Genomic DNA, 11,922 nt, shown 5'->3' with positions numbered 1-11,922 from the left:
CTAGGTTGCACAGTGAGTTTCAGGACAGTCTGAGCCACAAAATGAGGCCCTGTCTCAAAATAGTAACAGGGGCTGTAGAGACAGATTAGTGGGTAAAAATGTTTGCCATGCACATCCCAGCATCCATGTGAAAAATAAGCATGGCTATGTGCCCCTATAAGCTCAGTGGTGTGGGCACTGAAAGAGAACGGTTGCTGGGGTTGCTGTGTACCAGCCTAGCTTCAGGTTCACCAAAAGACTCCTTCTCAAAGGATAAGGCAGAGAGTGCTAGAATAGGGCACTTGACATTCTCCTTTGGCCTTCATGCACACACACACACACACACACACACACACGCATGCACACATATGCCACACATTCACACCTCTCTCTCTTTCTCTCTCTTATATACACACAAATAATAATAATAGTGTCAATAATATATTGTTTCCTCTGCTCTTGGTCACAAGTAATTGTCATTTCAAAGCAGACAAAAGGGTTGATCTAAGCCTGAAATCTTACTGCCAACAGCCTGGATTACTTAGACTATGAATGTGTATTAACCCATTGTGTTCCTTTAGAATCCTGTGGTTACCTTTGTAGAGACACACACATTGCATTGCAATTACTCTTTTTACTTGTCTATTACTTCTTCTAGATTAGATTCCTTAAAGGAATTTTGTTTTGTTTATTATATATAACCAGGACATATTCCAATGTCTGGAAAAGAATGGGAAATGTGTAAGTTAATTGAGTGCTCTTGCAGAGGACCTGGTTTGGATTCCCAGCACCCACATAGTGTCTAATAGCTGTCTGTAACTCCAGTTCTAGAGGATCTGACGCCCTCTTCTTACCTCTGTGGGCATTGCATGACATGAGTGCACTTACACCATGCAGGCAATACACTCATCCATATAAAATAAAAATAATAAATAAGGGCCTGGAAAGATGGCTCAGCAGTTAAGAGCACTGACTGCTCTTGCAGAAGACCTGGGTTCAATTCCCAGCACCCACATGGCGGCTATGAACCATCCTTAACTCCAGTTCCAGGGGAATCTGAAGCCCTCTTCTGACCTTTGCAGCACTGTACGGCATGGGTGCACTCACATACATGCAAGTAATACACTCATACACATAACATAAAAAAATAAATATTTAAATGATAACAATAATAAGATATATTTTTTAAAAAGATATCCTCAATTAAGATTCAGCTACAGCTCTGGTTTCAAGCCTTGAACATGGATTATGGTCATGAATAGCTTGTGTGACCCATGGTAACTTCTGGGAGCAGATAAATATATACAGTGTGATTACCAAATCCTGTTGACATTTCTCTTCTACTCTTATAAAGATTCAATTCATATGTGTTTTTATCTCCCATTGTACACTTGAATGTATTAGTAAAGAGAGAGGTTTACAGCACAACAAATTAGGTTGTTCCAACAGATCTGGTTCCAAATAAGTCTGGATCCATATCCTGAGCTGGCCACCTGTTAACTATATGAGCTTGGGTAAATTATATAATTTATCCAAGAATCAATTTTCCCATTCATAAATGAGTATTATTTAAATATTATTTTATTAAATAATCCATGGGTAAGGCTTAGTACACATATATACATCCAAAACCCATAGCCTTATCATATTTATATAGGTATGACCCAGCCTCAGGTATTTTGCTATAGCAATAAAAAAATGAACTAATAGATAATATTTCATATATTGGTTTCAAAGATATATGCTTAACTAATTTTCTTTAAGATTTTGTTCAAATCTCTCCTCCTAAATGGGCTTACTCTAATCATCCCCCTCTTTTTTGTTTCTTTTTTTGCTTGTTTATTTTGTTTTGTCTTGTTTTTTAACAGGGTTTCCCTAGTCCCAGCCCACCTGGAAGTCACTATGTGGACCAGACTGGTGTCAATCTCAAAGAGATCTACCTGCCTCTGCCTCCTGAGGGCTGGGGTTAAAGGCATATGCCACCATGCCCAGCTAATTATCCCATTTTATTTTGCAAACTCCCACCTTGTCCCACACTCACTATTCCTTTACCTGAGAAACTCACCCTTTCACACTCTGGCCACACACACACACACACACACACACACACACACTTCTGACTCACCTTATCCTGCCCAATTTTCTCCATATCATTAATTATCATTTACATACTACATAATTGTAGTATGTTTAGTGCGTGTTTTCATACAAACAAGACTCTAACTATGTGAGCTTGGGTAAATTATATAACTTATCCAAGAATCAATTTCCCATTCATAAACAAGTGTTATTTAAAAATTATTATATTAAATAATCCATGGAAAAGGCTTAATACACATATGTATATACATAGCCTTATCATATTATACAGATATGACCCAGCCTTGCATTGCTTTCCTTCTTTCCTTCTCCTTCACTAACATTTCTAAATGTCTAGAGCAGTGCCTGGGCCTTGGACAGTGTTTGATAAGTGCAGTAACGATTGGTTGAATGAATAGAATGGCATATTTAATTAAAATAATTCTAAAACTATCAAATAATTATTTTATATGTTACGGAAATACAGACAAACCACTGAGCCATTATCTCCATTTATCTTTTCCTGTTTTCCTGTTTGGTCAAACCAGACTTTAGTAATGACTATTTGTATGTGTACAGATATATATGTACATATATCTATACACATATGTCTATACATGCACATACATAAAGTATGTAAGATGATTATATTTTTTCCTGCTGTTATAACTGAATTTTCTCAACAGAGTATAATCGTTTTTCCTTTTTTTTTCTATTTTGACGCAATGTTTATTTCTAAAGACGTAGAAATTTCACCACATATTCCATAGAGCAATGAATGCCCTCGGGTGAAAGTCCAAAAAAAAGTTCTTTTTTGAAACTCCCAGAGTCAAGTCCAGTTTGGGGCCAAACCTGTTACACAACCGAACCATTCGCTGTGGTGCCTGAAAATAGAAAATAGCTTCAGAGTGACACACAGAAAGAAGCAGCTTTTGTCTAAATTAAACCTGTTAGCTGTTCTTTAATCCTGTCAGGTGACTTGATTCACTTATTCGGCCAGTGTTCTTAATTGCTGAGCCATCTCTCTAGGCCCCTCAATTGAGGATATCTTAACTGGGCATCCCAGGATGTTGGTTTACCAGCACAATTCTTGAAGGCCTAAGATGGCCCCATGAAGGCTGTGTTCTTTAATAGGCCATATTATTTTTAGACTCCTTTATATAAAGTCAAAAAAGAAAATGCTAATGAGATGACTTGTCTACTTCTAAGCTTTGGGAATAATTTTGACTCAAGATACAGTATTGCATAAGCCAAAGACGAGCAAATTCTAGCAGGGCATGATAGCATAGTAGAAAGATCCTTGGGTTGAGGGGAGAAGATCTGAGTTCTTGTCTTGGCTCTACCAGCAACTCATGTGACTTTAAGCAGGTCACTCCACCTCTATGAGTCTTGGGTTTCCTCATAGGTATGCTGCTTAAAGTAGCAAAGCTTAAAGGAAGTCAGTGGGTATGCTTCCTCCAGGGGCTAATGATTGGTTGTCACAAACAGTTCATTTGTATGTGTCTGTGGAATGTGAGGGCAACTGGAAAGTTGAATGTGGGAAGAGGTAAGTTATTATGAATTTGCTAAGAATGGACTAATAAATACTCTACCTGAAGGGTTTTCTTTAGAATCAGAGTTATGGGAGTGAGTTGGTTCTCTCTGCCTCTCTCTATGCTCCACACCCTGAGCTTCATCAGAATGCAGGTGGAAAGAAACAAAAGCTACAGCCCTTCAAGAACTCAGATCATGGAATAGAGAAGAGTGGAGGCGAAGAAAAAAAAAAAAAAAAACAGGTAAGGACACAGTGTTAGGTCTCAGGTTAGAATAGTGAACACAATATTCAAATCAGTTCCTCTAACAGAAGAGAGACTCAAAAATCCCATTCAAAGCTCTGATAACTTTCAGGTTTTCCCCATTTAGTATAGTGTCAATTATACGTTTGTTATATGTAGCTGTTATTATGTTGAGAAATGTCCTTTCCATAGCTAGTTTCTTTAGGGTTTTTATTATGAAGCAATGCTGAGCCTTGTTGAAGGCCTCTTCTGCATCCATAGAAATGGACATGCGATTGCTGTTCTTAAGTTTATGTGCTGTTTTACTGGCTTGCATATGTCAAACCAGCTCTGCATTCCTATATTGAAATCAACTTGGATGTGTGTGTGTGTGGACTTTTTAATGTGTTCTTGAATTTAGTTTGGAAGAATTTGGAGAATTTTGCATCTATGTTCATCAGGGAAATTGGTTTATAATTCTCTTTGGTCCTGTGTCCTTATCTGGTTTTGGTATTATGATAATGTTGACATCACAGAATGAGTTTTGAAGTGTTCCTTCCCTTTCTGTTGTTTAAAAATTTTATCTTTAAAATTTTTTTATTATGACTGTGTGTATATGATTGTATGATGTATATATGTGTGAGTGTGATGAGTGTGGGTGCCTGTGCATCAGAGGACAACTTTTTAAGAATTAGTTCTTTCCTTCCACTTTATTTTATTATTTATTTATTTATTTATTTATTTATTTATTTATTTATTTATCTATCTTTGAGACAAGGTCTCCCTGTATGCCCCAGCTAGCCTGGAACTCATTATGTAGACTATATGAGTATGAGTCAGGTCATTCCTTCCTTCCAAGCAGATTATAGATATAAATATCACAGAGATTTGCTTACTTCTGCCTCTCAAATGCTGGAATCAAAGGCATGTGCCACCATGCCCGGGTCCTTCACTTTTTGAGTCGGGTTTCTTTTGTCATTTCTGCTGTACTGTGCACTCCAGGCTAGCTAGCCCAGAAGCTTCTGGGTGATTCTCCTGTCTCTGCCTCTCATCTCAATGAAATGTTCTGGGATTACAGATCCACACCCATACATGCAACAGCTTTTATTACATGGGGTTCAAGGACTGAAATCAGGTGTTAGGCTTACCTGCTGAACTGTCTGGACAGCCCTATTTTCCTATTTTGTGGAACAGTTTGAGGAGCATTGGTACTAGCTCTTTTTCAAAGGTTGGGTGGAATTCATTAGTGAATACATCCCACTGGTTTTTTGTTGTTGTGAGATTACTGCTTTAATCTCATTGGTTGTTATAAATCTATTTAAGTTGTTTATCCTCATGATTTAATTTTGGTAGCTCATATCAAAATTTGGTGGCACATGCCTTTGATGCCAGCACTTGAGAGGCTCATATGTATTTGGGAATTTATCCATTTCTTCTAGATTTTCAAGTTTTTAAAAACATTTATTTATTTTTATTTTATGTGTATGAGTGTTATGCCTGAATGCATGTAAATGCACCCATGTCATGTAGTGCCCAAAGAGGCCAGAAGAAGGTGTCAGATCCCCTGTAACTGGAGTTACAGACGGTTGTTAGTCACCATGTGGGTGCTGGGATTTGAACCTGGGTCCTCTCCAAGAGCAGCCAGTACTCTTATCCACTGAGCCATCTCTACATTACCCTCATTTTGTTTTTCTTGTTGTTGTGTTTTTTTTTTTTTTTCTTTCATATAACCTTAATTTACTCCCTAATGATTCTCTGGATTTCATTGGAGTCTATAGTAATTGCTCCTTTTCTTTCTTTATTTATTTCTTTATTTCTTTCTTTGTTTATTTTTTGTCTTTTTGAAGCAGGGTCTCCCTGTAGCCCTTGCTGTCCTGGAACTAACTATGTAGACCAGGCTGGCCTTGAACTCACAGAGATCCACCTGCCTCTGCCTCCCAAGTGCTGGGACTACAGGCGTGCGCCACCACACCCGGCTTCCTTTTCTATCTCTGATTTTATTAATTTGGGACTTCTCGCTCATGTTTTCCCCAAACTGGTCTAGAGCTGAGAATTTTCTGCCTTTGTTGAGAGCGGTTTTATGGGGAAGTATAGGATGCCGGAGATCAGGGTGCTTGTAGCCAATTGGAAGCCAGGAACAAGAACATGACTAAAGGAACCAAATGACAGCAGTCAGAGTTCACGGAGTGTCTTGTGTTCTGAGCCTCGCTGACTCTGCCTTAGAGATGTCAGCCAATTTGCCTATTCTTGCCTACTTCTCTGACCAGCCCTTGCTCTCATCCCAACTGCCTGCATTCTAAATAGGTATCTATTTCTTTTAATCAAAAGTGGCTTGAGTAGGAAGAGTACAACCAAATTCCTTGCCCTGCTGGTTCATCAAAGAAGCCAGAAACAAGAGTAGGGTTCTTCCCAGCCTCCCTGAATCTACATGCCTGCTTCATGCCAAGTCTATTACAGCTGCTAGATAAAGAAGCATCAGTCTCATGGAGTTTGGGACTTGGACTTCCAGTTCCCCATTTGGCTTTCTCCTCCTGCTTTGGTATTTCTGGATTGGTCTGGTTTCTTTGTGAAATATATCGGTAAGCTGCCTTGAAGGAATGACCTGACTTGTACTGCTCTTTGGAGTTATCTGTCCCTCTGGCCTTGATATCCTTGAGATGGGGCGACATTTGCCATGCCTTTGCTTGGTTTTGGTGTGTGCGTTCCCCCCACCCCCTTTAAAAATTATTGTTTAAGAATTTCATAGATGTATACAGTGAAATGTGATTATATCCACACTCCATGTCCTCCCAGATGCCCCCCAACTAACACATCCCCTACCTACCTCATGCCTTCTTCTCTCTCTCTTTCTCTTTCTCCTTCTCCTCTTCCTCTTCCTCCTCCTCCTCCTCCTCCTCCTTCTTCATCATAACAATAAATAATAACAGCACACTTGGTCCAATTAGTGTTGGCTAGCAAGAACTCTGAAGCTTCAATGAGACTTACTCTAAGTTATGGAAAAGAGACGCCCATACATGCACGTGTGTGGGGCCATGCACTGAAGCATGGACAGCCTACCAGTGGCTGCATCCCAAAAGAAGAGTGATTTTTCCCTCCAGTAGCTATCAACTGCCAATAGTTTCTCACTTAGGTGTGGGGGGTTCATAAATAGCGCAGGTTCTTAAGCTCCTTCCCTATCCATTCTGGAATTTTGGCTGACTTGATCTTGTACAGGTAGCCACAACTGCTGTGTGTTCATTAGTGCAGTAGCCATGTCATGCCCAGAAAACAGCATTTCACAGCACTCTTCCCCATCCTCCAGATCTTACATTCTTTCTGCCTCCCCTTTCCCATGCTCCCTGAGCCTTGGCAGGGGTGGGGGCTAGGAGGATTGAGAGAGATATCCCATTTAAGGCTGAGGATTCTCAGTCACTTGTTCACAGTACTTTGACCAGTTATGTGTCTCTGCAATGACTGCTGCCCACTGCAAAAAGAAGTTCCTCTGACCAAAGTTGATAGTAGCACAGGTCTATGAGTATAAAAATAAATGCTTAGAAGGCACTTTCACATGTTGGTCCCCCTTTGCATTTCTCCTTTGAATTACCACTTCCACTCCTGACTCAGATGATTCTTTCTCACTTTGGCTCCAGTGAGATCAGATTTTTGGACTTTGATTTTCATGAACCAAGAGGCATGTTCTCACCAGCTCCTGCCACTTTTGAAGAACAGTAGACAGTTAACTGAAGGTCTAAGAAAAGGTCATTGGAGTTTGAGGAATATTCTAGGCAGTCATCAATGACTTGTCTCTTAGAGTTTCTTTACATAGGAATAAAGAAACATACCTCTGTTCTCCACACTCCTTTGCAAGACATGTCCTACCTTCTCAGGAGAAAACAGAACTTGCTGGAGTTAAAATAGCCTGTCCATACAACTCCTGGAGCAGAGCCAGAGCCCCGGAGGAGGCAGAGCCATCAGGTCATCCCTACAGGGTAGGTTATGGATACAGCTCACAGGGAAGCCAGGCCAAACCAGCAATACCAAGGCAGTAGGGGCGAGCCAAGTGGGAAACTGGGATATGTTGGTGGGCCAGAGGCCAGAGGGCAGGTCTATCAAAATGCTGAAGCCAGAAATGCAGCTTAAACAAATGGAGGGAGAAAGGGCAAAATAGAAGTAGCACAGGGAAAGCATGTCTGGGGAGTGGAATGGGGTTTATTAAGATGAAACTGGCAAACTGCCATACTCCTTCTATACACCTTTAGCACACTCCCTGAAGCAAGACCTTGAAGTGTCAGCTTCTCACTTCTAGCCCATGGGCCAAGGTACGCTGGGAACAGAGAAAAGACTTTGAGCCAAAGAGGGAAGGAGATACTTGAATCAGGAGCAAAATCAGGGCATAAGTGGCAATCAAAGGATAAATGGCAACGAGAGACCAGAACCAAGCAAAGGCATCGTCAGTATTATCGCAGCTCATAGACATCAAGGTTAAAAGGACAACTAACTCAAAAGGGCCTCTAGCAAACACCAGGGATGGGACGGACTGGAGGAATATGATATTAAAAACTAAATATCTAGGAAAGCCTAACAGGTGGTAGAAACAAGCAACAGATGACTTAGCCACAGGAAGTGCATGCATGGGCGATGCTGGGAAAGCAGATATTAACTTGATAGCAGAGTAGAGAGTGTAGGACTTCCTTGAGAGAAGCAAGTGGAAGGGAGCCATAGATGGACATCTAGGAGCATTTGGGGAAAATTCTCTGCTCAAGTCATTGAAGCACTTGGAGCTTAGGTTTGAGTCTGTAAGCAGAAGTACATTTCCATATCCCACTGATTAGCAGGGCAAGTGCTATTGATATTCTTCCCAACAGGGTTCTTCTCAGACTAGGCACGGGAGGTGCAAGCTTTGGATGACTAGGTACCAATGATGAACAGGGAGATGGAATAAGAACACAGAACCTAATACAGAAGGACTGAGAAAGGAGTCAGCAAGAACTCTGAAGACTCAATGGGACTTAGAACTCTAAGTATGGGAAATAAAATGAAGGGCTGTTGTAGTGAGCTGACCATTCTACTAAGAACTGCCAAGATTGGAAATAGGCATATTCTTTTGGGAAATGAATTTGGCATTACATAGAAAGAGCCATTAAAATATATCCAGCTCTTAACCAAAAGCTTCTACATGTTAGAATCTAAACTAATGAAATATGAATTGATATATTCAATTTTATATACAAAGAAGTTCATTATTATATCATTTATACCCAAAGAAAATTGGGACCAATAAGAATACTCAGTGAAAGAGAACTGGACCACAGGAAGAAAATAAAATATTATGTTACCTCATCAAATCATGTTTTTGAAAAATGCTAAGTAGCACAAGAAAATGTTTATGTTGAAAAATACATGGAAAAGTCAAACACAAAAAGTGCTAAGTACGGAATGATTCCAATTTTGCAGAGAAATTTAAGATATACACAAAGGAAATAATAGGGCTAAACTAGGACTACAAACACACCAATAATCACTATCTTTGGTGGCAATTATGGGTTATTTTAGAATGCTCACCAATCTTCTGAGACAAGTCTGTATAATTATAAATGGAAAACATAAAAAAGGGGAAATAGGGAAGGGGTGGAATTCATTACACTGAAGGGTTCTGCTTCCTTTGATGCTATTTCACAAGCATGCGTCAACATTTGGCATGTGGATATGGTCGGCATGACTTTTAATGTTTTTGGAGCACTGCTGTTCCTGGTTTCAGAAAATAGCCAGACACACAAGAGTGTAAGACTTACATTTCTAAATTACTGAATTCTTCTTTAGCTCTATTTTCCTTAATTCTGTTGCGATGAAGTCATGCATGTACACTAGACCCATAACATATAAAGCCAAAGATCTATTCATCATGTTCAAGTGTGGAAATGAGATAAAATTAAATGTGTTCAATACTGTTGGAACTTATGTGCCTTGGCATAGAGACATGACACAGCTTCTGCAGCAAGTAACTAGGGAAAAAGAAGGTTGCAGAATTGGGGTGGGGGTGGGGGTAGTGCTGAGTAAGAAGGAGTTGGCCAAGTATCACTGTTTAGGAGGTAAGTGGATACTCAGGATAACTGGGAGGGTTACAAAAAGTCTACCCTGAAGGAATTTGGCAGTGGCAAAAGGAGATTTCATAGCCTGGTGTTTCAATGTCCCAACAACAGTCTGCCATAGATAATGGGGGCATGGGCATGCACAGGTGGGGATGGAGGGATCATGAGGATGTAAGGAAGTCAGGAAATATTTAACACTGCACTGCTGAGCCTCACCATGACCAGTACATCTTCTGATAACTAGAAGTTGCATTTGAATACATCATGACTTGGCTCATCCTGTGGGGCCCTGGGTACCACTTTTCTGATAACACAGCTGCTTTTGCTCTTTGCTGCTACTGTTCCTACCACTCATAGACAATGTCCTTTATTCTTTCTTCTGTCCTGTGGCCTCTGCTCACCAATGGTGCCTGCTACCTCATGTTTCTGCTCTCTGTATGTCACCATAGCCTCTGTCCCTGCTACCAACACTGCCAAAGCCCAAAGCCTTCTATTTAAACATAAGGTGATTACCTTTCTCATGGTAGAGCTCTCTTACTAGATTATTTCATAAAACACTGACAGGCCTATGGATGCCCTCCTCACAGATGTGAAAATCTGGTTGAATCAGCTGATAGCAGGATATAGGAGCCTGAGGCCAGTTTTCCTCAGAAGGGACTATGGACATTCCAGGAACTGAAAGAATGAAAGATTCTTTTCCAAGACAAAGTCCAACCAATTTGAAGCAGAGCCCTTGCCAGAGGTTAAAATTAGACAGGGAAATGAAAGCTGGGAAGATTTTCAGAATAATAGTCCCCAAAGGAGTGAACAGCATGTCAAATCGATAGGGCAAATATGGCAGAGGACAGGAAAAGCTTACTATGTAATGCACCCTTGAGGGCCTGCGTCTCACCCCTGACAAATTAAATTTTCAGACTTGAAATGGCATGGAAAGTGGAAGTTGATTGGTAAATGATAACTTCCCAACATAAACAAGTCTTGGTCAAGTTAAGCTTGGACTTGAGCTTTATTAACCAACATGATGGATGCCTCTGCTCTTCTAGAAACTCCACAGGTGCTTGAGTGTGTGTGTGGGGGGATGTTCACATGATTGCATATTCATATGTGTGCAGGTGCATATGCATGTGTATGCTCATGCATGCATGTGAAGGCTAGGGGACACCTTGGGCGCTGCTCCTTAAATGTTGTCCATCTTTTCTTTTTTAATTAAAAACACTTTTTTAAAATTTTATGTGTGCAAGTGTATTGCCCGCATGTATGTAAGTACACCTGTGATGTGCAATGCTGGGGCATTGGATTTCCCTGGAACTGGAGTTCCAGATGGTTGTTAGCCATCATGTGGGTGCTGGGAATCAAACCCAGGTCCTCTGCAAGAGCAGTCAGTGCTCTTAACTCCTGAGCCATCTCTCCGGACCCTCCTCCCCCATCCTGTTGTTTTGTTTTGTTTTTTAAAAAATTATTTAATAACCACATGATTAGAAGAAGCATTTCATTACAGCATTAACATATGCAATAACAATTTCCAGAGCAAAGATGCATCTTTTCAAAATTGGTTGTAAATTTTTAGGTTCATAGTTGAATTAATACAGTTATATAATATTGAATTCAGTATAAATGCTATAAGACATAAAATTGAATGAGCTTTTAACCTTTAAAAAGATCTCCATTTCTTTTTTTAATAAAATTTTTTTTCACATTTTATTATTTTTATTTTATATGTTATGTGTGTATTGCCTGCATGTAGGTAAGTGCACCCGTGTCGTGCAATGCCCGCAGAGGACAGAAGAGGCTGTCCGATCCCCTGGAACTGGAGTTACGGACAGTTATTAGCTGCCATGTGGGTGTTGGGATTCGAACCCATGTCTTCTGCAAGAACAACCAGTGTTCTTAACCACTGAGCCACCTCTCCAGCCCATAAAAAAGATCTCCATTTTCATTTTAAGATATACTGTTTTATACAGAAAAACGGATTTTTAATGCTACTAACAATTAGATGTTTGCACATGCATCTCTAATCTCTATGTATCTGATTATTACTAGTC

Source organism: Nannospalax galili, unplaced genomic scaffold (genome assembly GCF_000622305.1).
Source record: "Nannospalax galili isolate Female #2095 unplaced genomic scaffold, S.galili_v1.0 scaffold255, whole genome shotgun sequence".
Classification (NCBI taxonomy): Eukaryota; Metazoa; Chordata; class Mammalia; order Rodentia; family Spalacidae; genus Nannospalax; species Nannospalax galili.
The sequence above is the reverse complement of the archived record's forward strand: the minus strand, read 5'-3'. Positions refer to the sequence as shown.